The 15556-nt window shown below is 40.9% G+C and overlaps 1 protein-coding gene across 2 annotated transcripts in view; it reads left to right on the plus strand.

Annotated features, from left to right (window-relative positions):
• LHFPL6 (LHFPL tetraspan subfamily member 6) overlaps positions 1-15556 on the plus strand; it is a 224312-nt gene that overhangs the window by 123337 nt on the left and 85419 nt on the right. The gene's annotated exons all lie outside the window — the stretch shown is intronic.

Here is a 15556-nt window from a genome sequence, read left to right on the forward strand (position 1 = left end):
TGCCGCTAGCTGTCTTGGGTCATCTTAAAAATTAGTATTGGTAAAGCCATTTAAATGCTTCAGAGGGGAAGTGATTGTAAGGTATTATCTTACAGCTATAGTCAATAACCTGGTGGGCGTTTTCTCTTTGTGGTTTCTGATTTCTATGAAATCCCATGAGAATAAGGAATCTCTCAGTTGATCAGATCTTCAACAACCCTTCCTTTATTGCCATAGCAACCAAATCTGTCCTAACTACTCAAATTAGTTAATCAATCGTGGTCCCTGATTTATGTTGTTTGACAGCAACCATGCCGGAAGATTGCTGACTCTTCGTTCTTCTTTAGGTAGTAAATACCCCTATTAGAAGACAGTCTTCTCAGATATAATATACACTGAATTATCTGAAGGACTCCTTCAGTATGTGAGTCTGAGATCTCATCCCAGGATAATTAGCTTGAATAATAGCTATGGCCGTGTTCCCTGACCCCCAACCATTGTATGTTATTGATTAAGGAGAGAAACAAGTTCATTATTTCCAGTTCTCTGGAAATAGGTCATATACTTTATTTTTTGCAGTGACCAAATATTTAAAACCCAAATCAAGACATTAGATCTGACAAAAGACTCTTTTTTTCCTGATGTTTGAATTTATTTACATTCCGTCTTTCAAATATTACAGAGATAAAATTATATTTAGCTATGCCTTTAATTGCTACATTTCACTGCATAAAATTAAAGAACTTCAGATTTGGGCTCTTTACACTTTTTGTAGCAGTTTGGGGTTAAAACATTTTTTTACATCCATTCTTTCACGTGGAGTCAACTAGGACAGTTCATCCAAAATTCAATATGAATAGTCTTTAGCAACTATTAGGGTTATGAGTTTATCTTCAATTTCATTTGACTTCCATCTTTATTTTCACTGTATTGGTCTGGGTCAGGTGTGAAATGATGTTTATCCTTTGCTCTTTTATATAGAGTGTGTTTGCTAGCATCAGTCCCTCAATTCACTGATTTGTATAAAAATTACTACTGGAAAGATTTAATTGGCCCCAAAATATCACTCCTAGTTTGATATAATCCGCCTATTCTTTTTTTTTTTTTTTTTTTGGTACGCGGGCCTCTCCCTGTCGCGGCCCCTCCCGTTGGCGGAGCACAGGCTCCGGACGTGCAGGCTCAGCAGCCATGGCTCACGGGCCCAGCCGCTCCGCGGCACGTGGGATCCTCCCGGACCGGGGCACGACCCCGTGTCCCCTGCATCGGCAGGTGGACTCTCAACCACTGCGCCACCAGGGAAGCCCAATCCGCCTATTCTTACTAGTGTTCCCATGCTATACTGGAGATTGTTTTTAGTGCCTCACTCCTTTGAGACCTAATGCATGAACGACTTCATCACTGAGCTTATAAGAAAGGAGTGTAAATCACTGAACTACTTGAAAGCTCGCCTTTCTTGAACAGCTCCCTAGTTCATAATTCCCTTTGTGCCTGGCATATTTTACCTGTGTAGAGTTTGGGACCACATGAGCTATGACTCCAAATCGCAATTCTGGAGGTACTTTTGTCAAGAGCAACAACGGGGGGCTACCTCGTCACAGTGAGGGCCCCCATGTCCAGTCAGCATCCACGTATTAGGGGTGCTCAATCTGCATATCTAGAAAACCTATAGCCAGATGGGCTTATTGTATCTGGGATCCGTGAATCGAGATTTGTTCATTTGCACGTGGCCATGGGTGTGCTACAACAGAACCGTTCAGGAAACCAATGACTGCAAGGGAATTCCCCACTTCAAAGAATAAGAACTAGGAGGTTCCACACCTCCCTGCCCAGCTCCCTCCTAATTTGCCTGATTGAAAGCCTCTAGCTGAAATCATCAGACCTTTCTCATCCAACAGTTGAGTCTCTGCACCTACACGGCAACTCATGGACTATCACAGGCGCCCACCTAGAGATTAAAATACTATGACTGTTGGGCTTCCCTGGTGGCGCAGTGGTTGAGAGTCCGCCTGCCGATGCAGGGGACACGGGTTCGTGCCCCGGTCTGGGAAGATCCCTACATGCCGCGGAGCGGCTGGGCCCGTGAGCCATGGCCGCTGAGCCTGCGCGTCCGGAGCCTGTGCTCCGCAACGGGAGAGGCCACAGCAGTGAGAGGCCCGTGTACCGCAAAAAAAATAAATAAATAAAAAATAAAATAAAATACTATGACTGTCACCCCTACCCCAAATTAATATTTGTATGTAAGGTATGTGTTAATAGGAAAGTTTGGGTCAATTGGATTATTTCATATTGCATGCTTTTTATGTTGAATAGTTTTATAATCAATATAGGTAATGGAGGAGGGCAGTGAGGCTTGGCTAATTGACTCTACTCTTGTCATAGCCCAGAATCTTTTCAATCCATCACTCTTGATAGCGTCTCTCAAGCTGAGTGACCGCAGTGATGCCACCCATTTCCTTTCACCGCCTTAGATGGCCGTGTGGGTGGGGTAGAGGAGGAGTGCATCTGTGGAAGATGTAAAGTCCCCCTGGGAGTTCCTTTCCCTTCCTGAACATGCTCAATGCTCATGGACCCTTCTTGGAGAACCAGAGGGCATTAGCCACTAATAGCTGACATTATTGCAGCCTGGTTTAGTGTCACTTAGTTTTTCCTTTTGGATAAATAACCATGATAACATCCCCAGCCCTAACCTGGAGAATGATTCCAAACCTTTCAGAGATGACTCTCACCTTGTCCTCACAAAACTTCAATTCCTGAGGCTTTCTGAGGGTCACAAGAAGCAGAGGAAAGCACACCACCGGAACTTGGAATCCCACAAACTCGGCTTTGATTCTTGCCTCCGCCATTTACTATGTGTGAGACTTACCTGCATTTATTTACTTACCTGTACATTGGTGACAGTTGCATCCATGCCCCACTTCATAGAAGGAGACAGAAATGAAAAGTGTGTGGTATCTAGTTTTTACTTAATACAGGTTTGTTCCCTTTCTCTAAAAGTCCGGAATGATGTGCAACTGTATATGGATAGAATTGGTAGAATTTGGAAATGAGGGGAATGACTTTAAATATGACGGACAGTTAAGTGAGTGCGAGCGAAAGATGGACCTTTTCAATTCACTAAACTTTCCCAAAGACACGATGTTTGAGATAGAGTAGAACACGTGTTAGGAAAAAAAAAAAAAGACAAACATAAAGGCAACCAATGCAAAGGGATTTTTGGTGGAGTCCAAAAGCAGCTCTCCCCAGGGAGCACTGTTTTGCTGTGACATTTTGGTAGTAAATCAGCAGCCCCCAACCCCCGGGACGCGGACTGCTATCGGTCCGCAGCCTGTTAGGAACCGGGCCGAACAGCAGGAGGTGGGCGTCAGACGAGCGAGCGAAGTTTCATGTGTATTACAGCACCCCATCGCTCGCATTACCACCTGAACCATACCCGACCGCCTACCCCATCCGTGGAAAAATTGTCTTCCAGGAAACCGGTCCCTGGTGCCAAAAAGGTTGGGGACCGCTGTAGTAAATGAATCCTTGGAGGAGTGTTTCTGAGCTTTGAGTCATCTCTTCTTCCTCTTATTAGCGCAGCATCACCCCCAGGCTTTCAGAAGAGGGAGATAATGAGGGGAAAGGGATCAGCCGCTGAGCATCTTCTCCATCCACAGAGAGTGTAGGATGCAGTGAGAGAAGACCGGCTTCAAGTTCCCTGGGCCCCTGAGGCAGGAGACCCAAAGCGTCAGCCCTACCTCTGCTGATCACCGACCTGAGATGGGGGACTGACTGCGTAATCCCCAGATGACAAACTCAACTCAAGGCTGTTTTGGGGTTTTTTCCCTACAAATCCTGGACCTCTCTTCTGTCTGTTCTTGTGAGAGGTTTCTAACTAACGCTTAAAAAAAACTCGGGGTTTGAAAAAACAGTACTAGTTGATGACGTGATAAATGCCTGTAGTAAGCTTTTCTTAAGGGAAGAAGAAATTCCAGCTGAATGCACCATTGTCCGCTGGTTTGAGGTTTTTTCAATACACATCTTTCAGCAGCAAGTTTCCAGGTAGACTTTTATCATGGCTTTTGCAACGATTCCTTCACTTCTGCTCTCCTCTGCTCCCTTTCCTAGGTATAACTAGCTAAGCAGTTGTTTTTTCCTTCTGGGCATGGACTAGCCTTAGCATCTCTGAGTACAAACGTCAGCTGTAAGGAAGAACCAGCATGAGGGGCAGTGACTTGTGATGGTGTTTGGGTTCTCCAGATGGGCTGTTGGCTGCCGTGGGGTTCTGCTCCCCCCGCCCCTTGCCTTTGCACAAGTCGCCGTAAACACGTACGGATGAGGACATTTGGTTTTAAAGCATTGACAGGACCACAAAGAGAGTCTTTTCTCCCCATTAATATTTCCAAAGAGCAAACTAAATGTCTACTCCAAGGGAGCTAACTCCTACGAAGAGCACTGTTAATAGTCTAAATCACTTAAGAGCACGACTTTCTAGATAACCAACGCTGTTTGTATTTGTTTTGCCAGCAAATACTGTTAAGTGCCCACACATGTTGTCCTGGGTTCTGTACCGAGGAACTTAAAAGAACCAGCTACTGCTCTTTGAGAAATCATCATTTAGCATTTCTGAAAGATGCTGTGACTCTTGGGCTAGCTGCTGTTTGTGTTGTTTTCTCTTCTGCCAGTTGAAACCAGCACGCATGATGTTTTGCAAGCCTGCACTTTTACCATTTGCACCAGGGTCCCTGTTCAAATGTCTCCTTTTGAGCCATCGCTGGAAAGCGCTAGGAGAAGCTAGAGAAACTCTGAGGCAAGCAGGGATGTGACCTTTCTCCCAAAGGAAAGGACAGGAGTTGCTTATCGATTTGGTCAGAAACCTTTTCATCATCTTACTTTAAATAATCAGCCATTGAATTCTTGAGCCTTGACTTGTGTGGAGGTAGCTGTGAGCTTTGCTCTTTCCTGAGCCTGCCGTGTCTTCCAGAGTTGTGTCTCCCATGTGATGTTTGGGTGGAAATGCCTGCTAGCTTGCAGAAATCAATTAGACATAGCATGAAAAGAGAAATTTCAGTGGGTGCTCAAGAGATTCATTGAATAGCGTAAAATAAGTTAAGAAGAGGAGGGATTGAGATATATAAAGGTATATTTTCTTAAAAAAATAGAACCTCCTACACCGCATTCTTTCCAATAATTGTGGGAATCTAAAAGAGTTGAAAGGTATGCTGATATGCCAGCACCAGTTAGTGTATTTTCAAACCTCCTTTGAATGATCCCTTGCACATTCAGTTCTTTGCTAAAATGAGGCACATTTTTCTAAAAGTATTCATGTTTTGGGTTGTTGGAGCTTTTGTTGTTGCCACAAATGGTTATCCTTAAATTCACAGAATCGTTGTTTGCGGCCCTCAGGCTGTCTTGTTAGGCTGAGTTTTTACATTTCAAACTGAATAGTGAAGACATGACATTTAGGAAATAGGGAGAGAAATAATTGCGTATAACTAGAAAAATGCTGTATTCAAAAAGACTTACAATTCCCATAGGAAAGAAAGTCTTGCTTTTATACTATTAAAAAGTAATGTTGGAGGATAGAACAGCCAAAAACATGCTTCTTCTTAATGTTAAAACACTGAAAGTGACTGATGAATTAGCTATCTCCAGGCCAGTCCAAATCCTGAGTACAACTGAGCCCCTTGTGGCTTTGTGTCCCCAGTAGCTGGCACAGCACTCAGCATAACATATGCTCTCAATATTTGTTGGAAGACAGCAAAAGAAAGGAAGGAGAGAGGGAGAAAGAAAAAGCCACAAAGAAAGGATTGAGGGAAGGAAGGAATAAAGGAAGGGGTAAGGAAGAAAGAGGAGTCAAATAAATGGAACTGCAAGAGAGATCACTTTGTTAAAATACACCCACACCCACACATACACACACAGAAAAATTAAGGGACGTGTCCAGCTCACACAATTTCTGACAATCGTGGAACCAGGCAGAGTACAGGTCTGTCTTTATAATATACCTTCCTCTTGTCCTTCTGCTTCACAGTGGGCAGTCACCTCATAAGCATACTGAAATCTTTGAGAAGAATTATAAAAAAATAATAATAATAACCTGTAAATTAAAATGTCCTTGGAAGAGAAATCTTGCCTTGAGTCATTTAAGTTTAAGGGAGCCAGACAAGATTTTGAAAGGCTCCAGGAAGGTTACATTTCATAGAAGAGGGACAAAAATGATGTTGAGAACATCTGGAAAGCAATTCTTCAAGTTATTCCTCTGGTATTTCCTTCACATATTTTAATTTTCCAACAAAATAATACACTGGCAGGCTTCTGTCTCGCATTCCCATCCCAAGCTGCTCTGCTTAACCCTCCTTTACTTCATTTCTCTCCTTCCTTATGGGTAGTTTCCATATTTTCCTTCTCTCTTGACTCATTCTATCAATAGCTGGTTTCCGACTCTGCTTGCTTTCATTTACCTTGATGTTCTCATGGCTCTTAGTTTTCTTTGTCCTTTTCCTTTGACGTTATCCAACTCTCCCTCTGCTTTTCCCTTCACTTCTTTCGCCTGGTACTTTTTCCTGGTTTATTTCCCAGCTGGTCTTTCTCCTGCATGACACTGCATTCTCCTCTGCACCCTCTTCCCGCTCTCACTCTTTCCTCCCCAGTTCTCCAGGGTTTACTCATACAGACTGACATTGGAAACCTGTTATAGGACTGAGCTATTTCTCCATTATGTAATTTAATGTACCCAGAAACAGCTGTTATTACTGTTTTCTTTCTCCCCTGATGAACATCTTTTTCTACAAAATAAAATGCTACTGGATAATATTCATAGGGCTGGAAGGTAGTTTGCTTGGGTTGGACTTATTTTAAGATCCGGATTCTCGATCACACTCTTCTCAAAGTCTTAACTTCACTGTGTTCTTCTGTGGTGTTCCCTGGGACTGTGTCATTTTTTACCAAAAGGCAATGGACAAAGAAAAACATTTATATCATTTTCAATTTTATTTATTAATGTATTTCATACAATAACATTCACCCATTTTGAGGGTATGGCTTGATGAATTTTGGTAATGCACCAGAATTGTTTGCCAGACAGTTTTACCATCACCACTATCAAAATACAGAACAAAGTCCCTCGTCTGAAAAAAAGTTCCTTTATAGTCGACTTTCACCCTCTACTACTGATGTCTTTTTGTCGCTGTGGTGTTTTGCCTTTGTACATCCTGAAGTTTTCATTTATCTTGGATAAATTCCTAGGAATGGATTTGCTGGCTCGTATGGCAAGTATATCTTTAGTTTTATAAGATATTGCCGCACTGTTTTCCACAGTATTGGTACCATTTTTTATTCTCACCAGCAGTGTATGCAGATTCCACCTGCTCTACATCCTTTCCAGCACTTGATATTGTCCATCTTTTTTTTTTCTTTTTTTTTTTTTAACATCTTTATTGGAGTATAACTGCTTTACGATGGTGTGTTAGTTTCTGCTTTATAACAAAGCGAATCAGCTATACGTATACATATATCCCCATATCTCCTCCCTCTTGCGTCTCCCTCCCACCCTCCCTATCCCACCCCTCTAGGTGGTCACAAAGCACCAAGCTGATCTCCCTGTGCTATGCGGCTGCGTCCCACTAGCTATCTATTTTACTGTCCGTCTTTTTAATTACTGCCAGTCTAGTAGGTGGATAGTCATATCTCTTGTGGTTTTAATTTACATTTCCCTGATGACTGGTGATGTGAAAAATATTTTCATGTATTTATTGCCCACTTATATACCTTCTTTTGTGATGTCTGCTAAATATTTTGCTCACTTTTAATTGGATTGTTCGTCTTCTTGAATTGTAAGAGTTCTTTTTTTAGAATTATTTATTATTTATTTATTTTTGGCTGCATTGGGTCTTCGTTGCTGTGCGCGGGCTTTCTTTAGTTACGGTGAGCGGGGGCTACTCTTCGTTGCGGTGCGCAGGCTTCTCATCGTGGTGGCTTCTCTTGTTGCGGAGCACAGGCTGTAGGCATGCTGCTTCAGTAGTTGTGTCACGTGGGCTCAGTAGTTGTGACTTGCAGGCTCTAGAGCGCAGTCTCAGTAGTTGTGGTGCACGGGCTTCGTTGCTGTGCAACATGTGGGATCTTCCTGGACCAGGGCTTGAACCCGTGTCCCCTGCATTGGCAGGCGGATTCTTAACCACTGCGCCACCAGGGAAGCCCAAGAGTTCTTTATATATTCTGGATAGAAGCTCTTTCTTGGACATTGTTTGCAAAAATGTTCTCCCAGTCTGTTGCTAGTAATTTTTTCTTAACTGTATCTTTCAAATAATAAGGTTTTAGCCTGGCTGAAGTCCATTTTAGCAATTTTTTCTTCAAGTATTTGTGCTTAAGAAATCTTTGTTTTAGAAATCTTTACCAAACCCAATGATACAAATACTTTCTTGTACATTTTTTTCTAAGATTTTAGTTCTCATATTTAGGTTCACGTGCCATTTTGACTTAAGTTTTGAATGTAATATGAGGTTAAGAATCAAGGTTATTGTGTTTTCTTCCATACAGATATCCAGTTAATACAGCTCCATTTGTTGAAAAGTCTCTTTTCACCCCCTTGAATTACCTTGGTGAATTGCATTAATCGCCTTGCATTCCTGGGATAAACCCCACTTGGTCATGACATATTGTCCTAATTATATATTTTTAGGTTCAATGTTGTAATATTTTGGTAAGAATGTTTTTCCTCTTTGAGTCTCTTGGTCTTTACTTTTCTTTTCTTGTGATGTCTTTGGCTTTTTGGGTATCAGGGGATTAATAGTCTCATAAAATGATTTGGGATGTGTTCGCCCTTCCTCTATTTCTGAAGGAGTCGGTTAGGGTTTGTTTTCAAAATGCGGAGATGAACCCGGAGGGAATGATACACTAGATAATTCACATCCCTCCCACAACTCCCACAACTCTTTACATCTCTGGACTTGTTCTAGAGTCTTAGGTCAAATAGTGTCATGTAGGGCAACACGCTGATCCTTTGATCTTCCCAATTTATTAAAAAACGAAAACTTGTATTTTTGCTCTCCAAGATCAACTTCTTGTAGACTGGGGAGTAAAGGCAAATCCTTGAGTTAGTCATTTCTAAACAGCCCTCTGAAGTTTGGAAGGTTACGTGTATCTCCAAGGGCTCAATTTTCTGCCACTCTGAAAGTTACCCACCGGAAGACTTGGCTCAGCTCGGATAATATAAACTTTAAAAGAAGCTGACACTTATCTAGATGTGAGTCCAGATATGTTAGCAATGACTTTTTGCCCTCAGGAAGCTTGTATCCTCCTCTCGTTCCCAAATAGACTGTTCTTATTTCCTCATTAACCATGCTGAGTAATGCAATCCCGCTTTTACCGCAATCGGCCTCTGGCAATCAAAGCTCTGAGAATCAACAGTTGATTACCTTGAATATATTTGTGTCTTCTGTAGAGTGTCTAGGAGATGATGACTTTTACTCTATCGTTGTTTTTTAGAGGCAGGAATGTGGGCACGCACACATGCCATGGCTCCTCATAAATGTAATCAAACGTCTGTGATTTATTTTGTTTTTCGTATGTGTTTTGTTCATTTAAGCAGCAACATTGATCCTGTGGTTAGGGGAAAAAACCACTTCTTTTTTCTTCTCTCTCACATGGTCATCTTATTTGCCACTGACGACTAGAGCAGATGAAGTAAACGCTTCGTAACATTTGATAAATACATTACATCTACCGTGAGAAGTAACGAGAGACTTGAAAGCCTCGTTCCCTAGTGAAATAAAATCGGGTTATTGTCTTCATAAACCATTTCTCTTCCTTAGGCTTCTAAGCAGGAGTCGTTGCTGCTGTGACTAGCCTGTCTACTCTGTCTGGAAGTTTAAAATAATGGTTATTATTTTTAACAAAATGGAAAATGGGCTTTGTCATCCAAATGATTTAATTAATTCCACAGTGAAAATATTGATGGTATGTGACAACAAAGGCACACTTTTTCTTCTTTGATGAGAGCAGAGGGTGTCTTTATATTCAGTTATTTCAGAGTGTACTGTGGAAATTTCAACTTCTCCATTTCCTGTGTTCTTCAATGGGTCACCCAGGTTGGGTTAGGGCTTGCTGCCCACCAGGTTGTAGCAGCTACAGGTGGAGAATTGCGTGTCCTCTGACTGCTCAGTGAATTTTATTAAATGATTTAGATATTAAAAAACTGAAGACTGCTTGACTTTTACCAACAGGATCTTCAAAGTGACAATGCTAAGAAGAAAAAAGTGAAGGACGCTCTCCAGTGATACAATGACAACATTTATTTTTCCAAATGAGTTAAAATGCCAGCAGTTATATGCATTGTGACCTTTTGGACATTGTCTCTCCACTCTTTAAACAGTATCACTAGGAAGCCAAAGTGATGAATATGTATAATAATGAATTCATTCTATCTACAAAAAGCAGCTCTTTAAAGCGTCCGTGTTAATCAGTGCTAAAGTAGAATTACAGAAAGAACTTCAGTCTTATCCTTAAAGTGAACCCAACTCTTACCCAAGCACCCCTGGATTACAACCCTTAACATGTTAATAGAGAGAAGAAATAAGAATGTCACCAATCCAGAAGACCAAAAGGTGTTGGATTATGTTTTAAAGTAAAACTATAGGTTTCAGGAACCTTGGTTTCATTTTTCTGGGCTCTTACCCTGTCCCGCAGAGGGTATAATAATTTACAGCGGAGACTGATTAGAAGGTTAGAGTAATTTACAACAGAGATCTAATGTTCTTCACATTCTCTATTTTACATCAGTTCTTAATTATCCGCAGAGATGGAGGGAAACTGGGGTGGACCACTCAAAGCAGTGGATAATTCTAAAATTATTTGTCTGGGGGATGTAGTGAAAGAGCCCAATTAGAGAACATCTAGACATGCACATACAGACACTCAGAACCTCTGGTCTTCACTTTGGCTTTTTCCCAGTTCTCTCTGGTGGTTGACTTTCAAGTGTATTGAAGAGAAGGTTAGATTCTTATTTTCTTTAAGAATTCTTTCTTTAAGTATATCACACACATGACTTGCTTGTTGAAGTCTTTCTCCATTTATGGTGAAGACTTCACATTAGTCCATCTGTCTTGTCCATCTATTGAATTAAAGAATGAGTGAATGGGCAGCCTCCCCCCGGGATGGCAAGGGGCTCACTTCAGATCAGGTAGCAAATGAGGAAGCAGAAGTAGACACACTCCATCACCAACTGTGCGCCTTGATTTTCATGTAAATTCTTTGTATGTCAACATGTACTTGCCTTGCCAATGCCACGCCTTTTAATGAAAATGAAATAAACATAAGATTTTTAAAATTTCAGCACTCTAAAAAATATGATACATAAAAGTTTCTATGTGCTTTTCAAGATAAGAGGTTCTGTATTGAAAGGCACGACGTAAGTTTAAATGCACTTCATGATTTACTTCCAGGCTTACAATAAAAATACTTCAGAAACTCAAAATGGATGTAGCTTAATCTTTCTTAATTAGCCTGATGCTGCTTTTTTTTTTTTTTAACTGCACTTATATGATAGGTTGCTTAGATATTTTATTTGAAGAAACCAGCCTTGTCTTAAGCCATAACCACAGTGTTAGCATTTAAATGTAGTTCTTCAAGTAAAGCCAGTGAAAGTGTATTATATTAGGTGGAAGAATGACCCGACTCCCAGGGTAAAGTCTAAAAAAGAACGGCCTTGTATGTTCCTTTGCCCGGTGTGTGTAGGTGAGTAAAAGGCTTCTCTTTTTTCCTACGTGCCCATAAAAAAGCTTTCGAAAGGTCAGGATTCCAGGGAGCCTTCTTTGTTGCTGGTCTCTCTGTTTTCCCAAGGCTGCCTTTGGCGCGTGCGTTTACTGCCTTTCTGCAGAGTAGCAATAAGGCTACACTCTCTGGGCAGAGGAAACTGGGACAGATGGACAAAGCCGGAGGGTGGATTGGAACAACAGAGAAGAGGGCCAGCTAGGCAAGGGTAGGCATCGTAAGTGAAAAGAACTAGGATACCCTCTATTATAATTGAATGGCCTTTGCATTTAGTAAATCAGTGGGTATCTCTGTTTTTAACTTATCCTGCACCGGCCATTATTCCTGCTGCTCTTCCTTTAGCTAGAATTACAGTCTTCAGCATCTTAACTCCAGTATTTGAGGCAGTGGAAGATGGCCACGTCTGGCTAGCATCCTAGTGGACTATATCAAAGATCTGGACAGAGTCCTCGTGTTGCCCCGCACCCCAGCAGACGTGGGAGACAGCTCCAGTGTTTGTAAAGAGATGAAGGAGCATCTCGCTCACCGCCCAGCTTCAGATTCTAAGACATTATTGTAATGTTGGCAATTGTGGTTTTATGTTTACGAAAGGTATGACTGCCTTGCTCTTCTCTAAAGGGAAGCCCGTCTTTCTGAACTTGACGATGCACATCAAAACCTGGGTTAACTGGCTTAGTATGTGAGAGTTCTTTTTGAAGGGCAAACATTTAAACTATCCGTTCGATTAGTACTCGATAATCTGGGTGATTGAAGATTATTTTTCAATGCAACTCGCTGTGTTGATTTTTTTTTTTTTCTGTGAAGCTCTGTTTGGATTAAACCTCAGATTTTCCGCGGATTGCCTCACTTGCCCCTGCAGCCTGGTGGGGAGTGGCACCGGCTGGTGTAATGCTATTGACCTCTTTTACACTCTCTGTTTTACACTCTTTTTTTAACTTGATGTAGCTGTACATACCACATTCTCTATAGAAAGCTTTTGTTCCTTTACTATGCAGGGGTCCTCTTGGGTCTGTATGAAGTCCATGTTTATTCAGTTCATGGCCCTGATCCAAAAATATTTCTTAAGCTCATCTATTCTCAAGAGACAGCAGTGCGCGCACGTGCGCGCACACACACACACACACACACACACACACATTTCCTGTAGCTGTGCTTCTGTTTTCTGTTGTTTTATTGCTGTGCTTAAATAAGATTTTTCTCCCAAAATTTAACAGAACTGTTTGAATATACTTAAATCTTTAGAAATGTTAGTGAAGGGTGTAACCTGATAAAGCTGAAAACAAACAGGAAAATTAGCTTAACTCTTTTTTTTAATAAATTCATTTATTTTTTTAATTTATCTTTGGCTGCGTTGGGTCTTCGTTGCTGCGCACGGGCTTTCTCTAGTTGTGGCGAGCGGGGGCTACTCTTTGTTGCAGTGCGCTGGCTTCTCTTTGCGGTGGCTTCTCTTGTGGAGCATGAGCTCTAGGACGCGGACTTCAGTAGTTGTGGCTCGCGGGCTCAGTAGTTGTGGCTCACGGGCTCTAGAGAGCAGGCTCAGTAGTTGTGGCGCACGGGCTTAGTTGCTCCGCGGCGTGTGGGATCTTCCCGGACCAGGGCCCGAACCCATGTCCCCTGCATTGGCAGGTGGCTTCTTAACCACTGCGCCACCAGGGAAGCCCTACCTTAACTCTAATTTATGAGACTTACTGGAAAGAGAACGTTAGCAGTAGAGACATATGCTAATAGAACATGTAAACAGTCAAGCCACCATTATAATAACATGCTTTGCTGTAAACAACTTGTGTACTTTCAAAATGTACTACTTTAATCTTCTGAATAACATACATTTCAGTACAAAACAATCTCATTGAATCGTCTACAAATAGTACCAGTGTTTGGTATAGTGGCTTCTTTTCTCTCCTTGGCTAGGTTATGTAATTAGGTTGAATGCAGGTTGTTTCTCAGAAAAGATTACCAATTATGATACACCTTGATCTTCATAAATCAAAAGGCATAGACCCAGCTTAGAAAGGTATTTACTCATAATAGAATCATAGTGCCATTTGATGTTTTTCTTTTTGCCATTGTTAATCACCCAATATCTTAGTTGCTGCAGAATAACATAATTTTTTTTTAACCAGAGATATAAACAAGCATAATAATTTCTTCCATTGGCTCTACAAACTATTTGTGACTACCCCTCGCCCCTTGCTAAATAATAAACAAAATGGAACTCATGACTGGGAGAAAAACCTTTCAATTTCCACTTCAGCTTTGGTGTAGATTTCCTGTATGATCAGAAGTCAACAACCAGCTGTCTTCTGGGTGATAGAAATAAAATACTATCAAATATTAAACTCTTCATGGTGAAACTGTGGTAATTCAGAGTTCTAATATATGATCTTTCAAATATCAACATTTTTTCATTACAGTGATTTCCATTAGACTATTAACCATACTTTTCATTACAGGGGCCCCACTCTCCAGTTACTGTATGCTTATAATCTAATTTAATTTTACAATTGACTTAAGTAAAACATAACATGAAGAAGATAAACACATCACAAAGTGGTCCATAATGCTTTGAAGTGTATACTTATTAGCTATGGCCACATGGAATTGCCAATATTTGACTACTTTTCACCTACAAAAATGGCATTCATTTAGATCAGATCTATCAAAACCCCACTATTTAGTGGTTCAAATCAAGAAGCCATCCACTTACTGCTTCCGGGGCAAGTATTAGTACCGTGGAAAGAGCATAGACTTTGGAATAAGTCAGTCCTGTGTTTCTGTCCAGACTCTGGCCCTTTCATTCTAAACTTGGGGCAAGTGATCGACCTTTCCTGAGCCCAGCTTCCTCACTAATAAAAGGGACATGGCAAGACCTACCTTTCTCTGCCATTTTCAGAATTAGAAATAATGTATGAAAAAAGCTTAGCAGAGTGTTTGGGACTTAATCCATAACCATTAAAGAAGATTTGTTTTCTTTTTTATTATTACTTCTATATTCTGGACACTGCTAAATTTAAGAAGTATGTAACTAATGGAAAATTGAATTCAGGCAATATCAGCTTGAAGTTCTTTGCACCTAAGCCTGTCTCTCAATGGATAGATGGATACCCACCCACCCATACATGCACACACACGCGCACACACACACACGTAGATACTGTTTTTAGCCTTTTAAATGGATACCTTTCTAAAATGAATTAGTACTTTCGTGACTTGTTCAGTGGACTAGACAAAGAAAATATGAACTTTTCTAAACGAATCACACATAAGAACGACCATAATTCTTCTGCTCTGTGCAAATAATCTATAAAGTAAATGGTATAAGAGTCTCTCCTTCAAGACACAGTTAAGAGTTTTTTTGCTTGAATTTTGTGGTTTGATTAATTGCTTTTTAGTTATGTTCCAAATGTGTGAGATTGCCAGGTAAATATTTGTGGATAAGTGAGGTATCACAGTAAGGAAACAGGGATGGTAAATCTGATGGTAAAGTTATTCCATTTTAATTTGAAATTCCTCTTGGTTTTTTTCACCTCAGAGTCATCGAACCCTTAACCATTTGTCTTGGGTGGACTTGGTAATTAAATCACAGCTATAGTTACCATCCCTTGGTTGGCATAATCCCATTTAGATTTCAGTGTGGCTTCTAACGGTGTCTAGAGTAAGCTTAGCTGCTTGGATACTTGAATCATTATCTATATATCCGTCTTATATTCTGTTCTGAAAATCAGCTCCACCATGTAAATTAAAGGTAGGGCGGTGTGTTGCATACATTTAGGCTCACTTTTAATTCTAAACCTTGAAGTGAATGTTGAATATTTCACAGTCATGATATTTT

This window comes from Grampus griseus (genome assembly GCF_964374135.1).
Source record: "Grampus griseus genome assembly, chromosome: 18".
In the NCBI taxonomy this organism is placed as follows: domain Eukaryota; kingdom Metazoa; phylum Chordata; class Mammalia; order Artiodactyla; family Delphinidae; genus Grampus; species Grampus griseus.